The sequence below is a fragment of the Benincasa hispida genome, chromosome 12 (assembly GCF_027475165.1).
Source record: "Benincasa hispida cultivar pf3 chromosome 12, pf3_genome.v1.1, whole genome shotgun sequence".
In the NCBI taxonomy this organism is placed as follows: Eukaryota; Viridiplantae; Streptophyta; class Magnoliopsida; order Cucurbitales; family Cucurbitaceae; genus Benincasa; species Benincasa hispida.
In genome coordinates this window covers 28,864,736-28,877,062 of record NC_143489.1, presented here as the reverse complement: position 1 = coordinate 28,877,062, position 12,327 = coordinate 28,864,736, and the positions used below count along the sequence as shown (strand labels likewise).

The 12,327-nt window shown below is 31.5% G+C and overlaps 1 pseudogene; it reads right to left on the bottom strand.

Annotated features, from left to right (window-relative positions):
• Positions 1-8,603: 8,603 nt before the first annotated feature.
• LOC150031917 (uncharacterized) lies at positions 8,604-12,224 on the bottom strand (annotated as a pseudogene).
• Between the last annotated feature and the right edge of the window lie 103 nt (positions 12,225-12,327).

Below are 12,327 nucleotides of genomic sequence, written 5' to 3'. Positions count from 1 at the left end.
TGTAGATATATTATGTTTACATGATTTAACCATAATCAGCAAGTCGACCCTTCACGGGTTGTTCAAAATAACGGTTAGGTCAAATATCTGTTTTACCCCCGAGATTACGTCTTATTCCTCAAGTCCCTACTGATTCTCTAATGAATAACTGGTTTGTGATCTAATCACCAAAACAAACTCTCTTAGCCCAGTGAGAGAGTGGAGCCCCTTGTTCAAGACCTGGATTCAGTACTTGAGAGAATAACCTTTCTTCTATCCCTAAATCGGGTAGGTGTAAACTCTATCTTGCACCCTATGTCCCCAGCTATCTATCCGGTCTTACCCCTGAAATGAGAGTCTTATTGAGCCGGCGTTGTTAAGCCAACCCTCAACTATACAAATCTAAGGGCAATCTCGAATAAATAGGAGTTCATAGTTAACTCAGGATTAAGATCGAGTTACCTAGGTCATCTAGGTGAAATAGTCAGTCTTAAACAGTAAACAACGTTATAAAGTAAGAGTGGCTTATTTCTTGGTCCTGATTTTATGCAAACTCATTGCATAGGATGCCCCCACTCCTCATGCCATAACATGTACAAATTAGGATCACATCGTATGTAGCACTTTACAACTCTTTGTAACAACTACAGAGTAGGTCGCATCCAATGGTGTTACCAGAATAGGGTACCCAATCTCATTCATGTACCATAGATCATTTTGACTATTTACTCGAACCTAATCCACTCTTATGTCTCCACATAAAGTTTAAGTACTCATACAATAGTCATGGGTCTTAGTTTATTGGATTTAGACTTTCATACAATTTATGAGATCAATAACAAGTATATTGATAATAGAAAATGTTTATCATTTTACAAACTGCAAGTTTTTAGGACATAAAACCAAACACTCTTTATATCAGAAAGATGGTTTTTCTTGGCTAATATCTTCAAATCCTTCTGACTCTTGTCACTAAGTCTTTATGTCAAAACTCAACACTCGCTTCATTATTCATTGTATTTATATCACAATCAGTGATCTTAATCTTCATATAATACAGTGAGGAATATTCCTCTCTCTTAGCTACCATCATAGAGCCTTTAGTAAGCTTCCATTTACCATCATAGAAGGTATTGCAGTAATTTTCATCATCAAGCTTGCCTGAAGAAATCAAATTCATGCAAATATCATGAATGTGCTTCACATTCTTCAAAATCAACTTAGAATCATTCTTGTTCTCCAAGTGTACATCTCTGATGCCTACTACTTTTGTTGATCCATCATTACCCATCCTAACATTGCCAAAATCACCAGGTGTATAGGATGGAAAGAAATCCCTCTTTGATGTAGCATGAACTGAGGCACCACTATCAATCACTCAACTACTCTGTTGTGTAGCAAGATTTATAACATTACCGTCAAATAAGATGTAAAAATCTTCGGTGGCAATAATAATTGTGTCTGCATCACTGTCATCGTCATTCTTCTTTTTCTTGCCTTTATCATTTTTATTGTCCCTTTTAAATTTCTGACAATGTTTTTTTACATGCCTTTCACATGACAATAATGGCACTCAACATTTGCAAACCAGGCACTCTTACTTTTGTTTCTGTCTTTATCCGTCAGACCTTTGCTCTTATTCCTCCCCATTCTTTCAGTAACAAGAACTTCTGATTATGAATAAGAGCCCTGACTTTCGTCTCATCTCCTCGTTCAATATACTACTTTTTACTACGTCCATACTTAGTACACCATTTGGGGCTGAGTTTGATTAGGAAGTTCTAAATGTCTCCCACGAATCTGACAATGTACCAAGAACCCATAACTCATATCTCATCCTCAAACTCGATATTCATCTTAGATAACTGATTAATGATACCTTGGAATATATTCAAGTGATCTAACATGAGTATTCCATCTTGATACTTCAACATCATCATTTGTTTGATTAGAAACATTTTATTATTTCCAGTTTTAGGAGCACATAGCGACTCAAGCTTGTTCCACATAGTCCGTGCATGAGTTTCTTCACCAATATTGTTTAGAAAGTTATCTTCTACTCATAGTCTCATAATCCCACATACTTTTCTATGACATAATTCTCATTCTTTATCAGTTTTATCATCAAGCTTCTCTTTAGAAAAAACTGGAAGATGCAAATCATTCATATATAAAATATCTTCTATTTTTCTTTTTCAAACTTGATAATTTGACCCATTAAAAGTAACCATCTTAGTTGAACTAGTACTCATTATTCAACACAAGGCAATCACAATTAATTTAACCAAGGCTCTGATATCACTTTGTTTGGATAAGCACTATATTTTTCACATCAATTATCCCACTATTGTGTGAATCTAATTGAATACTTATCAACTAGCAACAACAATAATAATCAAGTAAGGACACAAGCAATTTTAACATGGAAAAACACCCTCAATATGAGGAGTAAAAATTCACAGACCGAAGTAAAAGTTTTCACTATAATCAATAATGGCTTATAACGAGTTCTCCCTAGTCACAACTAGCGGAATACACAGTAAATATCTCAAGATTAACAATCTTGGCAACCAACAGCAACAAATTGAGAAGAATAAAATTAGAAACGTCTCACTTGAAGTGGCAACCAATTATCCAAGGTATCTAACTATAGGTAGTTACAAACGAAATCTCCACCGTCCAGATTGAAAATCCTCGTGTCAAGAATACGTTGTCAAAATTTCAGCTCAATCGAACAACGGATTGATCCCTAAATGGCTGAAAACCACTACTAGTTAGAATGAAAAAAACTCTAATTTTCTTCTGTCATTTAAATCACTCTCGGTTTGCGTAAAATGTACCACTAACTACTGTACGTTTTTGTTTTAAACAAAACCTAAAAGCCCAAATACCATTTATTAGGCTTTCACTTTAAATGAAAGAGAAATTGAAGTGTGTGGCAAAATTTAAGGTTTCATCGCAAAATTTAAAGTTTCATTCTAAAAAATGGCGAAATTGCCCAAAAATAGGATTTATGGCAACTCACGTGATATGCACATAGCCACAAATTCCTAAATCCCTGATTTTCCCTTGTCTAGTTCGTAGTAGTACATGGTCGAGTTAAAATAATCTCCATATTTTATTACTATTTTAGATTATGTTTAACCACTTTTCGAATTAATTTCACCTTAATTAAATATCCAGATTTTTCTACCAAATTATATTTTAAATATCTATATATTATTAACTTTTATTTTATCCATATATTTTATTCAAATCTTTGATTAGTTTTTCATTACTTTATACATATTTACTTTTATTCAAATCTTTGAATTGTTTTTCATAATTTTATATATACATTCTTAATAAATTAGTTTTATATACTGTTTTTGCTATTATTTTAATGATTTGGATAAAAAAAATATCACTTCGTAAAAAAAATGATCATAACTTTTGTTACTCTTCCTCGATTTAGGTATTATTTTTGCTATGGCTTTGCAATGGATTAGATTCCTCTTTGATGGTCGATGGGACGAAAATTCTCACTACCTGATTTTCGAAATTTTGAGACACATATTCCATCAAATTCATCGTTCCAACAATTTGTGGAATATACCAAGGAAAATTTTTTCACTCCTTTGAGTTAACTATATTTCATCTGCCAATTTGAATATTGTTAAAGATAAAGATGTTTTGTGGTTGATGTCAGTTTTATCATAGCCCCCACAGTGATAAACTACAGATATCAAGTAATTGTAGAATAAAAAATAAGGTCGAGTTATGTATACTGATTCTAATTTTACTCATGTAGTTAACATAATCTCTATATTTTATTAATATTTTAGATTTTGTTTAACTACTTTTCGAATTAATTCACCTTAATTAAATATCCAGATTTTTCTACCAAATTTATATTTTAAATATCCATATATTATTAAATTTTATTTTATCTATATATTTTATTCAAATTTTTGAATGGTTTTTCATTACTTTATACGTATTCAGTTTTATTCAAATCTTTGAATTGTTTTAAAGAAATATCAGTTCCTAAAAAAATAGTCATAACTTTTGTTACTCACATAAGGTATTCATCGATTTAGGTTTTGTTGTGGTTTCTTTAACAAGTTACTACTTTTGTTATGGCTATACAACAAATTGAACTCCTCTTTAATAATCGATGGGTAGAGAATTGCCATGATTTTCAAATTTTTGAGGCGCATATTCCATCAAATTCATCGTTCCAACAATTTGTGGAACTATATTTCGTTTGACAATGGTTCTGCCAATTCAAATATTGGAGAAGATAAAGATATTTTGTGGTTGACGTTAGTTTTATCAGAGTCCCCCAAATTGATGAAACTACAAATATTAAGTAATTGTAGAATAAAAAATAAGATCGAGTTGTGTATAAGTGTAATTGTTGATATTCCTTAATAGCAAATGCCCTCCTAATTTTGCCCATGTAGTTAATATAATCTCCATATTTTATTATTGTTTTAGACTCTGTTTAATTACTTTTCGAATAAGTAGGGGGCGGCAACTAAAGAGGTAGCGAGACTGATTAACCTCATCTTAATTAAATATCCAGATTTTCTACCAAATTTTTAGATTTTAAATATCCATATATTATTAAATTTTATTTTTTCCATATATTTTATTCAAATCTTTGAATGGTTTTTATTATTTTATACGTATTCAATTTTATTCAAATCTTTGAATCGTTTTTCATAATTTGTACCTATATTCTTAATAAGTTAGCTGTACATTCTCATATTCTTAATAAATTAGTTTTATATACTTTTTTACTATTATAACGATTTGGAAAAAGGAAATAGCATTTCGTAAAAAAATGGTCATAACTTTTGTTACTTACACACAAAGTGTTCATCGATTTAGGTTTTGTTATGGTTTCTTTAACAAGCTATTATTTTTGTTATGGTTTCTTTAACAAGCTACTATTTTTGCTATGGTTTTACGATAGATTAGACTCCTATTTGATGGTCGATGGTTTGATGGTCGATGGGATGAGAATTCTCACTACCATGATTTTCGAAATTTTGAGTTGTATATTTCATCAAATTCATGGTTCCAACAATTTCTGGAATATATTCAAGGTAAACTTTTTCCCTCCGGTGAGTTAACTATATCTCGTTTGACAATATACTAGATTGGTTCTGCCAATTCGAATCTTATTAGGATTGTTGAAATAAAAGATATTTTGTGGTTCATGTCCCGGAGTCTCCCCAAATTGATTTATTTGCAGTGGTTGACCATGTCTCATCTGTTGCCCCGAACACTGGAAATACACTATATTTGAATAATGAATTAGCAGACATTGATCATTCTTCCTAACCTCCTGAGGGCAACACTGAAATCGTTGATTTTCAAGATTTTGATTCCTTTCAATCTTGTATTCCCACTAGAATAGGTTTACTTTTTAGAAGCAAGTTTGTATTGAAGAAGGCAATTTATTTCTTGTACACGTGGATTAGACACTTTGTCAGAATGCATTGTTTAGTGTGTGATAGTTGTCTAGGTAAAGTGTATTCGTTGTTTTCAAATGGTTTTGAAACTCTCACACCTTTAGAATTTTGTGTGAACTAGTTTTGACAAATGTTAATCATTATTTTCTAATTTTATAATCTGTTTTGCTATTTTTGTTATTTATCCAAATGAAAACTTAAATTTTACTATTTATCTAGTCAGCCCTAAGTGAAATAAACCAACAGAAATAATCCTTTTTTTCTGTAGATTCTAGTGGGGTTCATCAACAGAGAAAAAGAAAATGCACAGGAAAACTTGGGATTATTTTTGTTTACCCAAAGCCCTCGGTGGCTTAAATTTTAGAGACTTGTTTGGTTTTAACCAAGCCCTTGTTGCAAAACAAGTTTTGGAGGATCATCCAAAACACAAATTCCTTTGTCTCCACTTTACCAAAAAGCATTTATTTCCCAAATGGCTCAATCCTTTCAGCAAAAGCATAGTCAAACTCTTCTTATTTATGGAAAAGTTTGATTTGGGGAAGAAGCTTAATTGTCTTCTAGCTTAAGATTCCGAGTTGGAACTGGTAGCGCAATAAAAGTTTTTCACTCTCTATGGATTCCAAAAGCTTCTACATTTAAGTCAACCAGTTTTAATCCATGCTATGATGATATTGTAGTTGTTGATGTAATATTGCCCAATAATGACTGGAATTTAGAAGTATCGAAGGAGGTTGTAACAACGGAAGAAGTTGACATCATCAAGCGAATTCATATTAATACAAGACTGGAAGATAAACTCATTCGGCACTACGATGAAAAAAGAGATGTATAATGTAAAAAGTGGCCACAAACTATACTTAAATTAAAAAATCTGCTTGGCGTCATGGAAAAGGTTTGGCATAGACTGTGGAACCTCAAAATCCAAAGAAAAATCAAGTTCTTCTGTTGGAGAGCAATTAATGGAATTATTCCAACTAACCTCAATCTGAAAAACAGAGGCATTGATGTTGATTTGAATCGGATCCACTGATCATGGCCTCTTTGGTTGCTTCTGAGCACAATAAATATGGTGCTCCCTTTACCTGGAAAATTTCAATAGAAATTTTAAAGATAGATGGGTCGCTCTAAACTCAAATTGCTCGGAAGATGAATTGTGTATTATTTCAGCTATATCATGTTGACACTACTATAGAAATTGGATTATTTGACGTTTTTCCAATGTCAAGTAGAGGATATACTTAACACTAATAAAAGCGTCGAGTATTCGAGTGTCAAGTATAATGTCATAATTGAATACCGTAAAAACATCAAGAGAAATATTTTTTGACACAATTTTCGTATCAAGAAATATAATACACTTGATACTGATGACATGTCAAGTGTATAATTCTTGACGGTTTGACATTTTTTATTTGTCAAATATATTTTTATCTTGACACAAAATAATGGTCAAGTAATCTAATTCTTGACACATTTCCAATGTTATCTATGATTTTTTTTTTCAAATTAAACATTCGAATTTAATTTTCATTTCTCATTTCCTGCATTACATTTATTCCAATAAGACAATTTCATCAACTAAAATAAACAGTTACACATATTTCAGATCTACATATCAGCCCAATATATCCAACGTAACAATTCAGAATATTAAAATAAACAATTTCATTCTTCTATTACCTTCTATGTATATGAACGATTCCAAAATTTACAAGACTAATCATACAACAGTATATACTCTATCAACTCACCCCAATATATGATCATTCCAAAATTGTAAGATCAATCTATGTGTGCTATGTATTCCAAAAATCACAAGACTAAAATTCTATCATCCACCACACAGTTCTTTGAAGTATATATAACCTATAATGGCTGAACAAAACATTTACATAAAAAAAAATTGGGCATTCCCATGTAGCCACATACATAAAATTTATAGGAAGTCCATCAGATATAGCGACCTAAATATTCAACCCATTCTACACGTACTTCATCCAATTCAAGTTGCGAGTACGAGCTCCTTGTATCAATCTATAAAACATAGAAAGTGAAATATATATATTTATTTACTATTTACACTATCTATAATGTTACAATATATAAAAGTAGCTTAAAGACATACCACATCTGTGATAATATTCTTCGTTTTAGTCATGATTTCTCGCATATATCTCATAACTTAATACCCACATTCGACAGTTCCCACTTGTAAAGGATACTATAATAAAAAGTAATTAATTAATACACATATCATACAGATGCATTAAATAAATATCATTCTATTAATTTTTTTCAATGCTCTTATACTTACCTTTACTGTTTTCCAGAATGTGGTTTTTCAAGTCTTTTGCAAATTTTTTTTAGACTGAAAAATGATCATTGCCCTACATTCGTCAAAGAGTATATTATAATATTCATAATGAAATAAACTTTACACCAAAAAAAAAAAAAAAAAAAACTCAAGCAAAGTTAACTTACATATTTGTTATGTATTTGATATCTTCTCGTGAACATGTTCTCAATGAGTCAAGATAGTACACCATGTCAACATACGCATTGATAACAATTAACGACCAATGATCACTAAATAAAATACATAACTGATTAGTATGGAACATGATAGAGTAGCTCATTACATTAAGGTAGAACATGAGTATAAGGACCTTTCAAGTACAATGATCCCAACACAATTCTACATTGGAAAAGAACAGAAAAAGGTAGAACATGAGTACAAGGAGCTTTTAAGTACAATGATCCAAACACAATTCTACATTGGAACAAAACAAGAAAAGTTAGAGCATGAGTATAAGGTTCTGAACATGAGTATAACTAATTATACTTACCCGGGATTATAAGAAGCAATAACTAATTGACCGTGTTCATAAACCATTAATCTATTACAAAAGTTCTGAGCTCTAACTTCTCGAGTATTTTGGCCCGCGGATATAAGAGATGGATCTACAAAAATATACTTCGATCCTTTATTTGAATCAACAATGAATGAGTGTAGGTACTACAATAATAGATCGAACACATTAACTTACTACTAATTAATAAAGTGATAATATATCATAAACAAATAACATTTACTTACGCGATATAAGCCACCATTGACAATGTCTTCATTTTTTGCATACTACAAAACTCGATCACATCTTCTCACAGAACATAACTCTTTCGGCCAAAACCAAAGAGCTCAACAGGTAGTTGGAAGGAAATACTAGTCCCATAAACTATTACCTTTTCAGCGTACTTAAGAATAGACTTCAAGGATATTGATAAATTGGATGGTGTACTAGTAATTTCATTCTCTTTCAGCATCGTCTTTGAAGCTTTTTCCTAGCACAATGAAGATAGAACATGAGTAAAATTTTCATTTCTAAATAAGATAGAAGAACATGGGACTTATACAATTCACCTCAAGATCGGTGGTACATTAATAACAATCACTTCCTCATCCTTTCCTGCATTCTCTAAAACTTTTTCTTAAAACTACTATAAGTAACTAATAGTAAATTTACCTCATAATATAATTCACCTTCAAGATCGGTTGTACATTAATAGCTTCCATCTCCTTCACCTTCTTCCCTTCCTCATGTGTGGTTGATGCACTAACAACTTCCTTCTCCTATGATATAAATATAACAATACAAATTAAACAAGTTAAAAATTATCATAACTAATAGTTGTAACCTTAATGCATAAATTAAATAAGATAGAACATGAGACTAACTGTGACCCCAACATTTGAATTTTGCTTCTTTAAGATTTTATTCTTGGAGCAACTACCATGCTCAAATCTTGGCGTATTTTGAATTTGATCTTCCAACTCCTTAATGTGCTTACGAAGTGCTTCATTTTCATCAACAATTTTTTGTGTGTATCCTCTCTTTTCACTGTATGGAAGTAAACGGTATGTATAATGAAACCACCCACCCCACGTACGCGTCCACCAAATTCCAAAGTACCCAAAGCTTGAGTCAAAACATCATTCGGTGAATCATTTTTTTTGGAAAGTGGATCTTCATTCTTTATGATCTCATCCTAAATGGAAATTATATATATTCAATAATACATATAAAATATTATAATGATTTTATGCAAACGTAAGATTGGTAATCTTACTATTTGGTTGGCGACTTGTTGGATATCCCCATTGTCATACTTTCTTTTTTTGTTTGTCCAAGCTTTTTTCCACATATTAGCGTGTCCAAAATCACATTTGTTGGACGAAGGTAATTTTTTCTGCATAATAAACATATTGTTAAATATAAGAATATTTGTAAAATAGTTAAACTTAAGAATATTCTTTCCATTTCCTTGGCAAGATTCACATAACCTCTTCTGGACATCTGATGATTATACTTGTTCTTCTTTCTTCGTGCTTGTTGTTGATTTCCCACTTTCTATATAAATTTAATAGTTCAAAATAAAAATGACAACAAAGTGACAAATATTGATGTTCTTAATGAAAAGTTTAATACCTCGAATTTCATAGATAATCTCGATTTGACAAACTCTTGCCAATGATGTGTTTCAATTATGTAGGAGTACATCGAAGGTGGGTGTAACAAAAGTTGGGTTTCATCCTTAAAAGGGATAATATATTGTGTCGTTAACCAAGACTTGAATTGACGAAATGCAATGCCCGCAGTTTTGAGAATAGCCTTCTTACTTCTACCATCAATTATGAAAGCACCCTAAACATTTAAAAACTTTGATTATTACTTTTTAAGTATAATATTAATATAATACATCAACAAAGAAAAATATACATACCTCAACAATATTAGACAGATTTTCCTTTAAGTCAATCGGCACACACTTCCAAGATGTATATGTAATCGGGATATGATGAGGCACAGTAGATTCAATGAAAGATTTTAACTTACCTCTATTGTTTCCAATCGGTACTCCATCATCATTATATTCAACCAACTTTTTCTCCCCTACAATCCTAATTTTTGTTACCTCATGCATAATAGTCGGTCCTCGTGTTCGCCTTTTCTTTTTGTTTGGTATTTCATCTTGCTTCAGTTCCATATTTTCATTGACATTATCCAAATCAAGTTGCAAGTCCTCATCACTTGCTATCTCCATGGTGTAAGAATTATCCTAAAAAATAGAATAGAGTTTAGTTAAGCGTCAGATACAACAAAATTATAAAAAATAATTAGTAAGTGAAAAGCCACCCCATACAATTACTATTTAGGAATCCATGTGCCTTCACAATCAACTCGTACATATGTTGAAGTATTCTCATCCAAATCAATTCTAGATTCAATATCTAACATGGCTTTAGGAATTCCTTGACAATGAAGAGTAATATCTCCAAGTTCATCGTCATTGTATTGATCCTCAAAATCTCTTTGGGGTGGAGTAAGAACAATATACCACCGACCATCACTTGGATCCTCGACATGAAATACTTGTCTTGTTTGGGATGCCAGTATAAAAGAAGCATTCTTGTGGCCTATTCTATTTAAGTCAACTAACACAAAACCAAGCTCATCGGTTTTTATGCCACCACTGTTCTCAACCCAATCACATTTAAAAATTGTAACCTTAAATATATTATAATTTAGTTCCCAAATCTCTTGTATCACCCCATAAAATGACATGTCTCCAATTATAGGATTTTATCTTTTGAGCTAGATACTTGCATTGTTTTTGCAATTAAACTAACCCCACTATTTTGTACACTTTTATTTTTATCATATGACTTTGTGTGATAATGAGATCCATTAATAACATAGTTATTGTATGAAGTCACAATTGGTGGGGACCATGGGCAATCCATCTCAAGTTATATGATACCTCCACATCTCCCATTTCAAGTTCATTTCCAACTTGGGAACCAAAAGGTTACATAATTTAAATATAAGTGACAAAAGATTATGTTAAATAGTATATTTAATGTTTTACCTTTTCTCGTAATCAAGATATGAATTTCGATTATGTTTATCTTGAATCTGTTTCTGGTTTTTTTATCTACTTAGAGAGCTGTAATTCCAGTGTCATCATATGTTTTCTTATGAAGAAAAAGAAAAATGTTCAAATATAATTATTTTCAAATTCATGTATTTAATGAAATAAATGGATCCAAGTCACAATAACTTACTCTATATATGGTTGCACATCAATTGTATTCTCCAAGATATATCGATGAGCTTGGTATAAGAGATCTCGTTCAGGTATGTAAGGAACTCCACTTGACAATGGTCTATCAATTTCTGAATTTCCTGAATTGTCTCTTAACTTTTGACACCCAAGTCCAATAGGATCTACTCCACATAAAAAATCCAAATAAAATTCAATAGCTTCTTCTAATATATAACTTTCAACAATACAACCTTCTGGACTATGCCTATTCCTCACGAAGTTTTTAATCACTTTCATGAACCTTTCAAAGGGATACATCCATCGCAAATATATAGCTCACAAAGTGACTTCTCTAACAACGTGTACTGTGAGATGCACCATTATTGTGAAGAATGAGGGAGGAAAATATTTCTCTGATAAACATAATGTAATCACAATGTCTTCTTGCAACTTCTCTAATTGTATAACATCTAGGACTTTGTTACATATAGAATTAAAAAAATTACACAAACGAGTTATCGCATATCGAACGTGTTTTGGTAGCACAGATTTGATGGCAATGGGGAGCAATTGTTGTAAGAGCACATGGCAATCATGAGATTTTAGACCATTGAGTTTTAAATCTTCCACTAACACAAGATTTCTAACAATGGAGGAGTAACTCTCCGGAACCTTCATTTCTGATATCGTCTTCAAAACACAACATTTTTCTTCTCTAGTAAGAGTATAACAAGTAGGGGGAAGGAAGATTTCTTTACCCCCATTAATAGGTGTAAGGTCT